The following is an 18,014-nucleotide window of genomic DNA, read 5'->3' as shown; positions in this document are numbered from 1 at the left end:
AGTTTTTTTCATAGCCACTTAACATATTCTTTGTCATGAAGAATTTCCCTTTTACACTCCAGGAGAATGTATGTTGTTAATTTAAGTGTTTATAGATCTGTTACATTTAGTCACTTTATGGTGTTGTTCATCTTCAAGTCATCTGTTACATTTTTGGTCTTCTCCCTAATTACTTTATCCATTATTGAAAGTGATTTATTGACATTTCTGAACACTACTGTTGAATGCTCATTCTCCCTTTAATTTATGTATTTTACTTTGTCTTTCCAGAGACTGTGAATTGCATTCATGTTTATAATTGTTTTATATTCCTAAGAAATAATCACTCTATCATTATGTTCATTTTTGTTTATAGTAGCAAATTTTACCATAAAGTCTGTTTTGTCTGATATTAACATCACCACTCTAGCTCTCTTTTGGATAACTTTTGTATGGTATATAATATTCTATTCTATTACTTTCAATTTACTTTTATCTTTGAATCTAGCGTGTTCTTTGCAGGTAGCATAAATTGGATCATGTTTGCTCCATTCCAACATTCTCTGTCTTTTGTCTGGAAAGAGATACACATTTTTATTAGAGAAATGACTCAGTTAACTATGTCATAAACTGTTTATTCATTGTTTTACTATGAACTAGTGTGAATGAACATACTAACATTTCTTTTAATTGATGAGATTCTTTGTCTTAGATATATTATTTTAACTTTGTGTTATTTTTAGAATCTTATAGAATTAATTTTTAATTACTTAAAAGTGTTTTTCTAGTATCTCTTACAATGTATATTAGCACATTTATTTGAACTTAAAAATAAAGGTAGAATTTTTTTTCTGGAGAGAAGTGTGATTTGGCTACACTGGTTTGCAAGTCACAGATATGGTATACAATGTTTTCCATAAATTGAACTAAATGTTAAGCTCCAATATTTTGATTTCATATATATGTGTAAAATACAAAAGGAAAATAGGATACAAATGTTAACTTATGAGACCGCTGAAGACAGAAACTAGAGCTCATCGATTCTTCAACAGCCTCAAAGCCCATACATACTGAAGAGAAAGCCACTAAAAATATGCTTGCTAGATCATTCCCTAGTTTTTATGGAAGACTTCCTAGGTTCTGGGCATTGTTCTAACAGCGGTGCTGGTGCCATTCCATTGCATGATTTATAGTAACTATTAGTTAATACTATGCTCAGCTTAATTCTATACGTAAGGAAACTGAAACATGAAGTTGTTTAGGGTCACAACGAATGACATCCTGGATTTAAACTCAAGAAGTCTAACTCCAGAGGCCACTGGGCACCAAATTCCTGTGCTGTGGAATGGAGTGAATGGAGTCGGAGTGGCATCCTTTCAGCACTTGACAGCTTAGTGCTGGTTCAAAAACAGGTCTAATATCCCCAAAGGGGGAAGGTGCTGTGGAGCAGTGTGTTAATCTGCCATCTGCAGGGCCAGCACCCAATATGGGCACCGGTTTGAGTCCTGGCTACTCCACTTCCAACCCAACTCCCTGCCCGGGAAAACAGTAGAAAATGGCCCAAGTCTTTGAGCCATTGAACCCACATAGGAGACCTGGAAGAAGCTCCTGGCTTCTGGCTTCAGTCTGGCCCAGCTCCAGTCATTGCGGCCATTTTGGGGGATAAACCAGTGGATGGAAGATATCTCTGTTTCATCCTCAAAGTAATTTCGTGATATAGAGGGGCAGTATTGTTATCCATATTTGATTGGTGAATAACTGATAGTTAAAGTGAAGTAAATCCATGAAGACACAAGTCAGTAAGCCGTAAAACCACTGTCTTTTGAGTTATGACTGCCTGTTCTGTTCACTCACTCTTGTGTCCCTTGTGTCCAACTGTCTGTCTTATTGTTTAGCAGCACAAAATGACTGGTTCAGTGGCTGGAGGAAGAATCTGGAGAGAGGGTCTGGACAAAGCAAAAAGACCTTTTGGAAGGCAGCTATGCTCACCACTATACCACCAATGCCTGCCGCCAAAAAGACCTTTTGATCAACAGTACATACTTCCTTGAAGGACTTAAGAACCTGGTTCTGGTAAGAATATAAGATGTATTGAAAATTTTGTGAATTCGAACACAGTATCTTTTATTCATAATCAAGAATGCTCCAAACTGGGACAAGCTTTGTGGCACAACAGTTGAGCCACGGTTGGGATGCCTACATTGCATATCATGGTGTCTAGGTTCAAGTCCCACCTCTACTTCTGATTCAGCTTCCTCATAATGTGTACCCTTGGAGGCAGTGGTGATGGTTCAAGTGCTTGGGTCCCTGCCACCAATGTGAGGACTTGGATGGACTTCCTGGCTTCTGGCATTGGCCTGGCCCAGTTGTGGCTATTGTGACATTTGAGGAATGAACCAGTAGATGAAAGATCTCTCTCTCCTGTCCTACATTTCAAATAAATAAAAAAATACACTTAAAATAATAATACTCCAAATGTGTGAAAAATGGTTTGTTGATTTTAAATTTAAACTGCAGGTACTCTATTAACAGCTCATTTGTTCATCCTTGTTAGTTATAACCTGGAATGATTCCTTAGACATTGCGTCAGGGATCCCCAAGGTCTAAGGGCCCCAATCTCTTTGGAGCCCTTTGCAGTTCATTTGCTGAGAAAATGAGATTTGCCCTTCTAATGGGAGACTGGAAATGAGAATGGTGATTTTCTGTAGGTGTTGGTTAAATCTAATCTCCAAGTGCACACAGATTGTTCTTTGATGACTTAGTCTTCTTAGATAGGAAAGGCTCCCAAAAGAGTCAAAGGAACTGAAAATGAGATGGATAATAAGTTTTATACTTGTGTTCAGTTCATGCTAGTTTAGAGAAAAACGTACCAGTCCACCTGACAGATATTGCCTTGCTTGAAATTTATGAATCTTAGGCAAGGGTGCCCTGCCATTTCTCTGCCATTACAGAAGATGAGCTATCTTGTCAAGTTTCTCCATTGCTAATATAGACTCAGAAGCAACCAGCACCACAGAAGAGTCATAGAAGAGAATTCTGTTTTATAAGTTAAGTGTAGACTTGATTATCTATATAGAATGTAAAAGTAAAGTCTCTATGTGGCAAATATACTTAGTCCCTTGACTTCTAAGATAAACAATGTCATGGGAATTAAAACAGAGATTGCTGCATTTTTCCTGTTTACTGAAAGAAAGAAGGACAAAAGAAAGAAGGATGGAAGGGAATTCAGTAATTCTTGCCTATGCTATTAACTATTAATATTTATATAGGAATTGCTAACAATGCATAATGTAAAATACTAACATTTATTTAATTCCATGTGTAAGTCATTATTATGAACATTAAGTCCACTGGACTTTGATAAGTGCTATTATGGTCCTTGTTTCACAAGTAAGTGAATTGAGACACAGGAATGTTAGGAAGTTTGCCTTAAACCACAGAGCTATTGGTGGAGCGGGGCCCCTGAGCTCTTGCTCTTAATCCACTGTGCTGAAATTGTTGTGGGGCTCAGAATTTTGTCTCCACCACACTGGAGAAGACTCCCAAGAAATAGTGGCAGTTTAGAAGGTCTTTGAATGATTGGAGTAAATGTAGATAAATGGGAAGTCAGAGCACTTGTAAATGAACGCACCCTCTGCGGCTTGGGAGAGTTCTTCCCTTTGTCTCAGACCTGTGAATCTTGCTGAAATGTGGAGCAGCATCTATGCAGTGAGGACAGGATGGTACAATAGGGCAACTGACAGCTGAGTGCTAGAATGCTTGGCCTGTTAACCTTACAGAAACCAGAGGCCATAGATTCCCATGGATGCAGGTATGCCCTTCCCGACCAAACATGATGCAAATGGATGCCTTTCCCTCTTTCCTCCTTCTCGTCCTTCCAGTGCAATTAGTTAACTCTGTGTCAGGTGCTGAAGATGGAAGAAATATGTGAATAAATAAGACAGATGTCCCTTGTCCTTTAAGGACACTCAACCATGGTTTTTAAAATGTTCATAGGATAAATAGGCACAAAAGAGGGAGTGATTATGTTAACCAGAGACAATGGGAAAGGCCTAATGGAAGAGGTTAGTATTTGAGCTGAGCCTCAAAAGATGGGTAAGTCAGGGACAAAATGGTCAGGGCAGAGTGGTAAAAGTATTCTAAGAAGAGGGATAACAAGAACCCAAAAGACTGGAGGAGGATGTGTTAGGCAAGTGAAAGGAGAGTGGCCTGCATGGAGCAATGCGTGAAGTGCCACCATTTGAATAAGCCCAGAGAAGTAAGTGAAGACCAGTCCAGGCTAGACAGAGAAAGATCCATTACTGAAAGTCCACCTCCAGGATCTAAACCCAGTATACCACTTGTGTATATTTGTGTTTCAAAAATTCCTTGCAGTTGATCAAATATCTGAGCTTTAGGGCTTCAGGGTACCAGACACTTCGATTAATACATTCCATTGTGTCTTACACAGGTCCTGATGAGGTTAACAGGTCATATTCTTCAGTGACAGATGGCTGGTATGAGCTGAGGATAATATTTGATAGATTTAGGCCTCTGCTTTAAGGCTAAACCATGTTTTACTCACAATTCGCACAAAACTTTTTACTATATTTGTTGTTCAGTTTTAATTTAGTGTAAAAATATGTTACTTAAATTCAATAGTAGACTAATAAACTTCATTCCAAATACTCCCTTCAAGTTAAAAAATAAAGATATATCCTGCTTGCTATATTCTAGGCATTGTTCTGAGAATTTTACAAATATGGAATCATCTGATCCTTTAACAGCATAATGAAAGGTAGACACCATTATTGTCCATATTTTTTAAATGAGGAAACAGAAGTTGAATAACTTGCTTGAAGTTGTAGAGTGTGGTAGAACTGGACTCAAGTGCTGAAAATGTACTCCAGAGAGCTTAGACCATCCTTTTTCCTGATTAGCATTTATCTGCTCTTGTAATCTACTTGCATTTTTTCCAGACTAAACTACTAGACAGATTTTAAAATTTTGAGCACTTCTTTACAATTGGCTTCATACTGCACTATACAAATACAATTCACAATATACACATATCACTCACCTATATTTTATAATTGATATTTTTTATAGATCAGTAGTTTTCAATCTTAGATACATGCTAGAATCATCTAGGGTGTTTTTAAGAAAATATTATTGGCTTGAGTCCCTCCTCCAGAAATTCCAATTTATTGGTTTGGGTGAAGCCTGGACATCAGTATTTTTAAACCAACCCAGGTGGTTCTAAAAGTCACCCAGGGTTGAGAACCACTGAGACAGATCAAATTATTTGTTGTTGTTTTAGGTACTGTGCTATGCGTTTTACACACATATTGTCATCTCACATGACAGCCTAATTAGATAAGCTATAATTATTTGTGTTTTACCGATGAGGAAATTGAGGAGCAAAGGGGGTATATAATTTTCCCAAGTTCACACAGCTGATAAAGAGTAGAACAGAATTATGGGGTGAAACCACATTTTCTTAATTATAACCACCATGCACACCACAGCATAAAAGTTAGTTAATCTACTGAGTCATAAATTAACTTATTACTCTTCAGGAATATATTTATTTTACAGTAGATAATAGGACTGTTAAAATATGAATAACTTAATCAATTTTTCATTTAGTTTCCTAAAAATATATTTTGAGCTAAATCATGTAAATATAACTTTATATACACTATGTCTTTTATACATTATATCATATCATTAGATGTGCCATGTATTTGGTAGAGTTTTCTTTTCATCTTTTATATTTCTGCATGTAAACATATAAAACATTCTAAATTAGTATCCAAATACATGAATACCTTATAAAGACTACTGGCTGTCTTTTATTTCTATTGAGGAGAAAGTAATAAAAAAGCAGTCTATCCTTAGCAGAAAGGATTTAGGTCACACCATGTGAAGAATGTCCTAACCAAAAGCAGCATCTGATAGTATATTTTGAGCATGGGTCTGTTATGTGCCAAGTGAAGTATCTGCTACTTTCTATGCATTTTTTCATTTAATACATCCAATATATAACTCACCCACATCATTTGTACAGTTAAAACTCCCACATTTGAATCCAGCTCAGGATTCCCTCTGAGGTACGAGCTTGTGCACTTAACTGCCTATTTGATGCAATAATGATACAAGAGAGAAAAAGATCCAAAATGATGTTGCCACCCGAATGTTTCATAGATATTTCAAAAATAACATGCCAAAATTGAAGCTCTCAACTTTCCCCCATTTTTTTTCCTTCCCCCAGTCTTCCTCATTTCAGTAAATGGCCACGCCATATCTATCCAGTTGCTTCAGGCCAGAAAACTAACCCTTCTTTGATTCTTTTTCCTTACCCTCCAAAAATGGTCTTGTTGGGTTCATCTCCAAAGTGTATTTCAAATCCAACTACTTCTCTCCCTTGCCACTGCTACCACTATAGCCCCAGCTATCAATATCTCTTGAAAGGACCATGAGAATAGCCTGCCAATGGTCTTCCCAGTTCCACTCCTGACCTCTTATAATCCATCTGTACCCAGCAGCCAGTGTTGGACTCTGGTTCATTGTTCATTTATTTAAAAGTTTTCAGTGTTTTCTTACCTTGTTCTGCCATCAGTCATATCACTCAGCCCTTCACCCTAGTGTGCTCAAACACATTGTTCTTTCAGTCTTTATATACTTCAAGCTTTTTCATGATCTTTTAGTCCCTGAGCTTGCTGCTTCCTTGGCCAGGCGGACTCTTTTCCCAGCTTCAGTGCTGCTTCCTTAGGGTGGCTTCCTCATGGAGACCTTCCTGGACTACCCCTTCCAAACTGTTTCCTCCTGGGGGCTGGTGCTATGGCATAGAAGGTTAAGCCACTGCTTGCAGTGTGGCATCACATATGGGCACCAGTTTGAGTCCTGGAAGCTCCACTTCTGGTCCAGCTCCCTGCAAATGAGCCTGGGAAAGCAGTGGAAGATGACCCAATTCCTTGGGCCCCTGCCACCCATGTGGAAGACCTGGAAGGAGCTCTGTCTCCTGGCTAGGGCCTGGCCCAGCCCTGACCATTGTGTCCATTTTGGGGAGTGACCAGTGTATGAAAGATCTCACTCCCACTCTCTCCTTCTCTCTCTCTGTATCTCTGCCCTTCAAATAATTAATCATTATCATTATCATTTTTTTTTTTAGAAAAAAGTACTCCCTTCTCAGACCATCCTTTATTTCCTTAATGGCACTTGTCACCAATACGTAAGACTTGATTTATTTAATTATTTTATCAGCTATTTCATTTGAATGTAAGACCCATGATATATTCTTATCTGCCTTGTGTTGATTTACCCTCAGCTGATCCTTTAGCACGTAGCACAGAACATTCTCACAACACAATGTATTCTTGTTCTTTGTTAAATGAATGTAAATGTCATGAATCTTTGACATGCAATTAAGAAACAGTGTTCTCTTCTTGAGATTTTAGGAGAAAAAGCTAGACTGTTTGTTCCCAAACTCTATTTTATGCATTAATGATACAAGAGAGAAAAAGATCCAAAATGATGTTGCCAAGATTCTGCTATTATTATTAAGTGAGTCTATTTATAAACAAAAAAAGAGCCACACTTTCTATGTCCACCATCATTTAACCAAATGGAATGATAAAGCCAAGGGCATTCTAGGCCAATGACTGCAACTATAAAGGTACAGAAATGGAAATAGTCTTTTTTTTTTTTTTTGCAAAATAAATGAATAAAATGACAATAAAGAGTTTGAAGCATTGATAAGTTTCAATGATAAGGAGTTTTGTATACTATGAAAAAGCATTTATGCTTTACCCTACAGGGAATGAGGAGCTCTACAGACTAAAATGGCTTTCAACAGGAAAATCATGTGGCCAGATTTACATTTAAAAATGGTCATTTTGTGGCCAGTGTGGCAAATGGCCCAGAGGGAGATGAGATGTAAATCAGGGAATCTGGTTAGAAGGTTTTTTCAATAAGCTAAGAGAAAGATGTTGGGGCAGGTTGGAAGTAAGAAAATGGCATTGAAGATGAAGGGAAATGAACTTGTGTTTGTTTTCATCTCTTCTTGGAATGATTTCTGTGAGGCTCCACTAGAATATTGTTTCCAGTTCCAACTTGTATCCTTTACCTATGGGCGTTAGAATGTATTTTCATATTATTCACCAGTTGGCCTTGTACCTCTGTTTTTGATGAATATATTTTCAAGAAAATCACTAAAGTATAGAACATCCATTATGAGGATTAAAAGAAAAAAATGGATGTGAAAGCACTTTCCAAAGTACTGTACAAATGGAAGCTATTTTTACTACCAGTAAGTCAATTTAGTTTACAAAGAGAAAAATCACTTTCCAGCACCTAAGCTCCTGTAAGCAAACTCCTGGGAAAAATGAATCACCTTATAACCACAGCACTTTTTTGTACTTCTATCCTAGCACCTTCATTAATTATAAATTGTTTATGTGTTGGTTTTCCCTGGTAGTGTATAAATCCTTTGGAGGAAGAGACCGTCCTATGAATCTTTGCAACCTAGTCTGAAGTAGACAGTAAGTGCTCAGTAAATGTTAATTGCATGCACAAATGATTGATTAGTTTACAGGCAAGGATAAAGGCAGATAGCAGGGAGCCGGTATAGCTGAAAAAGGTAAAATAAATAATAGGGCAAGCATGTTAAAGTGAAAAGACTCAGTGTGATTAATGATACATATTTTATTTTGGTCTAGAAGATATGTATAGATTCACCATATAGCCAAAATACTGTATCAGCTTGCTCTTAGTAACATAAAAGATTCTGTGATACCAATTCTACCATTCTGTATTCCTTTATCCCTTCATTCAGCAAATCTCTGCCTCATGCCAGACAGGTATAAAGCACTGTGCTATGGATTTTAAATAAGAGATGTATCTGCTCCCAAGAAGTTTGCTATCCAGTAGGAGGAGGGAGGGTCTAACACTGACCTAGGAACTGGGCACCCTTAATGTGGAGTGTTTTATGTTTGCATCACAACCCTGTAAGGGAAGCATCATTATGCCCATTTTACAAATAAGATGCCTAGGCTAGAATAATTTTACTCTTGTAACTGAGATCACAGAGCCAGGGAGGGGCCAAAGCAGGCTGACTGGTAACAAGGCTGAGTAACAGGGGTATTTTTAATTTTCTGAATCTCTTGTGATCATTCAAATTAACAAATAGTAAGGGGAATTCAATAAGGTCAGATGTATAAAATTATAATAAGACCCACACCCTGTGGAGTTTTTTTAGTTTGGTAGAAAGGCTTAGAAAAATTACCATAATCATTAGCTGGGATCTTAAGCAAAGGTGCTCAGGTCTTTGAGGGGAAATTGCTCTCAGGAGTGACATCAAAGTGTGATCCGAAAAGTATTCTGGGTTTAGACATCAGAATCCACTATTTGAAACCTCAATGCAACTCTAGGTATGTGACTGTTGGAAAGAAACTGACATTTCCAGTCCCTACTGCCTCAATTTATGAAATATGAAGTATGAGGAATAAAGGGAGATATTTCTGCCTTATTTTTCAGAATTGATAGTTTGACAAATTTACCTTAAAGAACGCTGATTTCTTAGAAACATCCTTTTCAGGATAAGGGTCATCAAATAAGAGAAAGCATAGAAAGCTGATGTGTGAATTCTTATCTCTGGTCCATAGCGCGGCGCGTGTTACATAGAAAGTGCTTTATAAATACATAGTGAGTTAGCTCCTACATGGCTGAAAGAGATCAGAGGAAACCAAGTTGTTGCACCTAACTTTTGTGTCTTTTTCAACACACCAAACAGTTGACAATAAACATTATTTATAATCTGAAGTGACATTAATTTGGATCTTTTTTGTTGGTTTGTTCATTTGGTTGTTTGAGGTACGTATGTACATATGTGTTGCAAAGAAGTATGTCTGTGACTCTGTATGTGTGTCCCTCTATGTCCGGAAGAGTGTGCTTGAGAATGTAGTGAACTGTCATATATGTTTGGTTCTATTAAGTATATTTTCCTCTTTGCTGGTGAGTATTTTCAGGAAGCACAATTGGTGCTTAGAGTAGAATCATATATTTTCCATGGATGTCTATATTTCTTTCAACAAGTATTACCAACATAAGCTACGAGGATAAAGCTTAAGCCTAACCAGGGAGAGGATTTATTCAAGGAAGGCTGACTTACCTGGAGCCTTCCAATCACATACCCATAAGCAATTATATATTTGGCTACCAAAAATAGCCTTTGGGATGAGTGCTTGATGAGACAGTTAAGTTCCTACGTGGGATGCCCGCATCCCACATCAGAGCAGTGTGTTTCCGCCCTGGCTCAGCTTCTGATCTGTCTTCCTCTTAATGTGCACTGTGGGAGGCAGCAGGTAGGTGAGGACTCAGTGGTTGGATCCCTGCTGTCCATATGGGAAACATGCATTGAGATCCTGGCTTGTGGCTTTGGTCTGATCCAGCTCCTGCTGTGGAGCACTGGGGAGTGAACAGCAGATGTAAGATCTCACTCTGTCTTTGTCTCTCCGTCTCCCCCCACCCCATTCTGTCTTGTCTTTCAAATAAAATAAAAATAAATGGATAGGAATTATTTAAAAATAGAATCACCTTTTAATTTGCGTAGCTGACTAGACACATACAAGCTTTTGTTCGGAATATGACCAATATGACCTAAGTATCTTAATTTGCATGTAATATTAACAAGCATTATGTTTTTCTAGCTTTAACATTTTATTCAATGTCTCTCTTTTTTTAAAGATTTATTTATTTATTTGAAAGTCAGAGTTACACAGAGAGAGAAGGAGAGGCAGAGAGAGAAAGAGAGAGAGAGAGAGAGGTCTTCCATTCGCTGGTTCTCTTCCCCAATTAGCCGCCACAGCCAGAGCTGCGCCCATCCGAAGCCAGGAGCCAGGAGCTTCTTCTGGGTCTCCCACGCGGGTACAGGGGCCCAAGGACTTGGGCCATCCTTTACTGCTTTCCCAGGCCGTAGCAGAGAGCTGGATTGGAAGTGGAGCAGCCGAGTCTCAAACCGGCACCCATATGGGATGCTGGCACTACAGGTGGTGGCTTTACCTGCTACACTACAGTGCCAGCCCCAATATTCAATGTCTCCTAAAATGTTATAATAAAATGTTATTAAAGATAAATATTTAGAACTTATACTTTCATGATGAAGTAGATGATTTTCCATTATTCTTTCAATAATTACAGCTAATATTCCTGGGTGTTATAGATAAACCAAACATAAATTGTCTGAAATTTGGAGAGGAGAAAATAAGCTGCCTAGGAAACTTTGAACTAAAGGATTAATATGGTGGCTAACGTCTTGAGTTTTCTTTTTGCCATGTATATCCCAGAATTTGACCCAGATAAACTAGAACCCTATAAATGCTTAAAGGTATATATATATATTTTAAAAAATTTCCAACAAAAGCCTGATATCTGGTCAAAGGGTTAGGAAAAGGGGAGCCTATCATCACAGAAAACTAGATAATAGCCATGTAACTCTAACCAATCACTACGTACTGAAATTATTTTGTTCCCCCATCCATATCAGCAAAGGTCAAGTGAGTAGCCTAGAGCTCAACCCTTGCTAAACTGTAGCAATGTGTTTCCCCACCCATATCCCACTTCTGGGTGGTGCCAGTCATAGCAAAATAGGGAATAGGGACTTTAATTCCTGTTGAGAACCTGGGGTTTATAGAGTTTAAATGGATTACTCAGGGTTATTCAGGACATAGGCAAGAATTTTCAGCCAGGGTTCATGATATTCCAATGCCCACCTCCTTTCTACTGCAGGAGATTTTCATGAAAATTAGGTGGGAAATGATGTGTTTGCTGTTCCTTGTAATCTAGAAGTATGCACCTAAGTGTCTTATAGCCTACCAAAGGATTGCTTCTGTCAGCAGATCTTCAACCCAAAAATGCTTTCCTTTTCCACAGTCTGATCCATTTCCTATGTATCTAAGTAGCTGCAAAGTCATGTCATGGCATTTGATGAGTCTGACTTCTCCAACTAGTGATATGGGCTCAAATTCCCCTCTGTTGTCTCATTTCATCAGGTAACAGAATTAATACTTGTTCTTTGTCATAATTAGGTTTGCGACCTAATTTGTGGAGCCTAAAACACTCAATTGCTCACAGAGCTGCCTCAAATGACTTTGTTTTGCAATGTGTATCCCTGCCTTCAGAGTCAACTAAATTACAACCATTGATGTCCACAATTATTGAACAGGCGTGGCTGAAAAAAGTTGATACATCATCACATTTTGGAGCCAGGAGGGATTATTCAATTAGAGTAATCACCTCATTTTACAGAGAGGCTTGTTCAAATCACACATATGTGGTCCAAATTAAAACATGATCTCTCCCGAGGCTCTGGTTTGGGTGTGACCAACACTTCTTTCTATCTTTATACTTTTCACTTCAGTTGCTCTTTGTTTCACTTTACAAGAGCAGTTCTTGTTTTATGAATTTACCATTGACAAAATATTGAATGATGTAAAAAAAACCTAACACACCTCAGCGTCTTTAAACCTAGAAGGAATGGCAGCTTCAAAGTACAGTCAAGGTACCGGACCTCTTGTTAGAAGATTCTAGAATTTGCAAATGCGTTGTAGCTGGGAAAGCCCGAGAGTTTAAGCTAGCAGAGCTGGAGCAGATGCCTTTCTTTGCGACCTAAGTAGCACTGTGTCCTTAGCCAAGCCTCTTCGAGTCCTTCAACAAACTCTGAGTTGTGCTTACTTTGTACCTTGCATCTTGCCTGGCTCTGAAGAGTCAATAGTGACCAGAGTAATAATGGGAATGCATACCTTTACCTAAGTCACAGTGTTGGTTCATGAGAGAAATATGATAGTAGATGTGAAAACTCTTTGTGAAGAGTACAATTCCATAAACATTAGATAAACCCTGACACCATTTTCGATTGCAAGTTTATATTGTATTACAATGGAGCTTTGAAGATATTGAAAACTCCTGAGCATAAACAGAAAATACGTTTGTGTGACATCTAGAAATTGAAATTGGACAGAATGCTTAATGATAAGCACTTGCTACATGCCAGTCACTTCCTTATCATCTCTGATGCTCACTCAAATGTAAATGCAGGAAACTTCTTTTTCCTTACTGCTATGATTCCAGCTGTCAGAACAGTACAGGGTACAAAGTATATACCAAATATTCAATGAATAAATTTGTAAAGTAATTAATGCATTTGGTATGTGCATGCTAATTTTTATAATAAATGACTACAAGTAGGATTAGTGGACACAGGTTTATATATATTTAATATACTCATAGATATTGCTAAATACCTCTTTTATTTAACTATACCAAGATAACTTTTATCTAGTTGGTTAAATAGGACATTGACTGCCTTAACATTGAGTGTTTTAACCCCTTTTGTGTCTGGCTAGCATGTTTTTCTTTTGGGAATGAGTTTCCCTTTTGGGTATTATGCCTTTCCTCATCTCTCTGCTGGGAGCTGCCATGCTAATGTGAATTCATTTTTTCATGCTGTGGTTTGGGTCTGGAATTAGTCCAGATTCAAGCTGGGCCAATCACAGAATCCCATCCCCCATATCATCAGTTATTGGCCCAGAGTGTTCATTGGCTATAATCAGGACCAATGAGTGCCTTCCCTAGGATTTTTAGACTTGCAAAGCTTGAGACTTGAATTCACTTTCCTTTAATTTTTTTTTTCAAAATTTTGTACTTACTTGAAATTTTTGCACCTTTCTGTGGGGTACAGTGCAATATTTCAATACTTTCTAATGTTTGAAGCTGTAAGACATAAAACTCAGAATCCATTGATTTCCATTTTTCCACCAAATGGAGAAAGCTATTCAGCACCAAAAAGGAGAAATATGAAGCCAATGTGCAGAGAGGAGCCCATAGCAAAAGCCCACATATGAGTTCCAGGGTCCCAGCATTCATACCGTGTAGTCAAACTACATGGGCAATGTTGAGATTCAAGAAATAGCCAAGCTCTTTATAATGGTAATTGTAGATAGTAATAATTTTATTTACTTATTGATAAAATTGGTCCAAGTTGTATTTCCTGTATATTTGGATCCAGGAGTCATAACAGGAAAGCTTCCTACAGTTGCAGGCGCTGTGACTCAGGGTTTCTACAACAGCATGGAAAATCACTCATTTCCCCATATATTTGCCTATAAGAGTTGTTATCGATATTAAACTATTTTGTCCTTCTGGTGGGTGAAAACAGTGGAATGACCTTAATGTTTTAAATTGTTCTCCTTAAGAACCAGCTCAGCAGAGGATGTCATTAGGCCTTTAATGGCCTTTGTAAGTGTTCTGTGAATTGCTGATATATGATATTTGGTCATTTTTTGGTGGAGGGGTATTTTTCTTATTAATTAGTAGGAACACCTTAAATAAAATAGCTATTAATCTTTGTGAATTATATTCATCACAACTGTTACCATCCTCATCTGTTATGTGTTTTTAAATAATTTTGTTTATGCTGTATTTTAGAATGTAGATGGTAATCATTTTTATGTATTCAAATCTATTATACTTTTCCTTTATGATTTCTGGATTTTTTAAAAGGTTGTTCAGGAGGACTTGTCCTAACTCTAAATTATTTTTTAAAAAATAATAATATTTTAAATTTCCTTTTTACATGTCTAGGTTTACTTTCTATGTTTCATTTTATATCACTGTACTTTGCCCTTTACATACATAATTTAATGCATACTTTACAAGATAAGTACTGTTATCTCTGTTTTTCAGACTCTGACAAAGAAAATGAAGTCCAGGAAATTGTCCAAGTCATACACAAACTAAGTCCTGAGAGTCTGACACCAAAACCCACACCCTTTAACTTGTCAGTGCCATCTCTGTAAAATAAAAATTGTTGGCTGTGTGCAGCAAACCTGCTATGGCAGAGCTGGCTGTCTGGAGGGCCCAGGTAATCATTGCTCTTAGCATGAACACTGTGGTTCCCTTCCCTGAATACTAAAGCACATTTCAGCACTTCTGTCCTTCTCAGTTTTGTCCACCAAGTTGTATTCCCAAGCCTCGGTGCTGTCTTTCTGTTTTGGGTCCCTTGTGCCTCCCCAGTGCTTGGTATAGAGGAATGATTCAGTCAACACACAGGCTGCAGGGCCAGCAGGAGCTGTTCAACTTGGGAGTGTGGTCAGTGATCTAATTTCCATAAGAAAAACTTAGAAAGTTGCCTTATTGTTAATGTTTCCCAAAGAAGTCTGGATATTATTATTTTGGTGGCTAAAAAGCAATGCCAATTATCTTAATAGCATTTTTCTACTCATTAAAGTAAGTAATTCTGGAAACAGATATGTTTCTGTGGCATCCAATAAGGTTGTTTTTTCCTAGAATGAAAGAAATGTTGCCTCTAAATAATACATGCACATATATGTATACATATGCATATACTCATACATACCTACATACGTGAATTGGCCTTCATGGGAAAGGTTAGGTTGTTCAGCATTAGACTCCACACCCAGAAAATGTGGAATGCAGGCAGGGTTCAATGTATCCATCCCCAGACATGTTCAACCAACAGCACACCTACCCAGTAGATTTCACCCCAGGGCCATCACTGGGCTCAGTTGCTTCCTCCAGGTTGGTCCCCAAAAGGTATCCAGAGCAGTGCCTTACTCCTAGCAATGGTCTTTTAATGAAGGCCTAACAGAAGTGTTTGGTGGACATCCAGTGTTCAGTGGATGGGTGCCTTTCAACCACATACATGCAATCACAGGATGGTGGCAGCCACTGAAGTCAGCCTTCCAGGTCTCTTTTCAGTGGACGCTGCTGTGGACGGCTCAGCTGCTGGGCTTTCATACCCAAAAGTGCCAAGGCCTTTCTCCCCCGGCTCTTCGCACCCAACATCTGAGCCAGGCAGGGGTGCTGCAGCCTGGCTTTTTCTGCCTGACATGGGAGTCCTCTGACCAGCAGTGTTTTGTTTGTCTGCGGACTCCTCACTGGCTTGGCTGAGACTGTCTTAGAACTGCACTGGAGTCTGAGCCACTTCCTGGCCAGTCTTCCTTCCTTCCCACTCTCCTTGATCAGGTATTTGATGAGCATCATGGTCAGGAAACTCTCCTTGCCCACTCCTGCCCCCATTCCCCTTTGTCTTTCACATGTGTTCCCCCTACCCCTGACCCTATAAATCCCCTGTATGTCTGATTGCTTATTGGTGCCTGCTCCTCATGGAGTCTGAATTCATACAGCAGTTCATCAAGAACAAGTGGTAGTGGTGGAGAACCGGCAGGATTTAAACAGTCTTGTGTGCAAAGTGGGGGTGTGCACTGAATACACTTGGGATACAAGTCTCCCATTCTCTCAGCCAGGTTCCATTTGTTTCTGAATGTCCTTGCCCCAGTCAGGAAAGGTGTTACAGCATCTATCACTTGCCATAATATAATTCTAAGTGAGGGCTGGCACCGTGGCTCATTTGGTTAATCCTCCACCTGCGGCGCCAGCATTCCATATGGGTGCCTGGTTCTAGTCCCAGTTGCTCCTCTTTCGGTCCAGCTCTCTGCTGTGGCCCGGGAGGGCAGTGGAGGATGGCTCAAGTCCTTGGGACCCTACACCTGCATGGGAGACAGGGAGCAGGCACCTGGCTCCTGGCTTTAGATTGGCACAGCGCTGACCATGGCAGCCATTTGGGGAGTGAACCAATAGAGGGAGGACCTTTCTCTCTGTCTCTCTCTTTCACAGTCTATAACTCTACCTGTCAAATAAAAAAAAAAATTCTAAGTGAGCCTTGTGATGAATCATAGTTCCCATTTTACAGATGAGAACACTGAGGTACAGCGGGGTTATGAAAACTCATCCAGTGCTATTGAGCTGTGATTTGACAGGGCTTGAATTTGCTCCCACTGCAGGGGCTGACTTTCCTGTTAGAAGTCTTCTGCTCTCTTGAGATTGTAGTATCTAAAGAGAGGTATCTTGAATAAAATATGCACACAAAACTTTAGCTGAGTCTCGTGCAAGGAAGTATGTTTTCTAACCTTGGAAGAAAATCTGGCTGCTCTAATTTTGCTAAAAGGTAAAGTTTACAATGTGGCTGCTTCCTGGGGGATCTGCAGAAATGCTAACCATATACATTTTCGTGCCCAATCCTCTGATATCATAACACACCCCCTCCACTCTTACCCTGTGACTGCCGAATAACCTTGTCTCATCAGAGCAAATCTGAAAGTAGCCATTTTAGACAGATGACTGCTTCAGAGTGACGAGAGACGCTGGTCATAAAGCAGCTGCTATGCTCAGGATGAACTAGAAACTGTCCACGCATCTAATGATACCAGCCTCACAGCCACCTGGGAAATGGTGCCCGTTTGAGAAAGTGCATACCAACCTGGACAGGTTACGTGACTTGTTCAGTGCCAGAGAATGTGTAGCTAAGACAAACTGAGAACCCATTCATACCAATTAGTAAGACTTATTATCTTTCTAATTTTAGCCTCCTTCACCAGCTAACTTGGGTTTATTTTTCTGAGTCCTCCAAATTAAAAAAAAATCATTGCCGTGATGGATTGTCTTCTTTTTTCTCCCGAAATCACTATTATTTAAGGTATACAAACTTCATGCATTTCATAAATACAACTAGGAACATAGTGATTCTCTCCCCCTGCCACCCACCTGCCTTCCCACCCACATTCCCAGCCTTCTTCCTCCTTTCTCTCCTGTTCCCATTCTTATTTTTTAATTAAATTCTATTTTCAATTAACTTTATACACATAAGATTAACTATACTAAGTAGAGAGTTTAACAAATAGTATGAAAGGTCTTTATTTTACCTTCATTCACAAATGAGAGCTTTGTAGGATATAATATTCTTGGCTGGCAGTTTTTTTTCTCTTAGTACCCGGGCTATATCTCACCATTCCCTCCTAGCTTATAGGGTTTCTGATGAGAAATCAGCTGTGAGTCTAATTGGAGATCCTCTGAGAGTAATATGACGTTTTGCTCTTGCACATTTTAGGATCTTTTCTTTATGTTTCACTGTGGTGAGTTTAATTACAACGTGTCGTGGTGAGGATCACTTTTGGTCAAGTTTATTAGGGGTTCTATGA

The 18,014-nt window shown here is 38.9% G+C and overlaps 1 long non-coding RNA gene across 1 annotated transcript in view; it reads left to right on the top strand.

Moving 5' to 3' along the window:
- Positions 1–18,014, top strand: part of LOC103352270 (uncharacterized) — a 140,749-nt gene that overhangs the window by 13,292 nt on the left and 109,443 nt on the right. The window contains exon 2 of the long non-coding RNA XR_011386189.1: positions 1,875–2,052. This is a non-coding gene — a long non-coding RNA (uncharacterized lncRNA). The remainder of the gene's footprint in view (positions 1–1,874; positions 2,053–18,014) is intronic.

Source organism: Oryctolagus cuniculus, chromosome 2 (genome assembly GCF_964237555.1).
Source record: "Oryctolagus cuniculus chromosome 2, mOryCun1.1, whole genome shotgun sequence".
NCBI classification, from domain to species: Eukaryota; Metazoa; Chordata; class Mammalia; order Lagomorpha; family Leporidae; genus Oryctolagus; species Oryctolagus cuniculus.
Note: the sequence above shows the minus strand (reverse complement) of the source record. Positions and strands in the feature narration are given on the sequence as shown.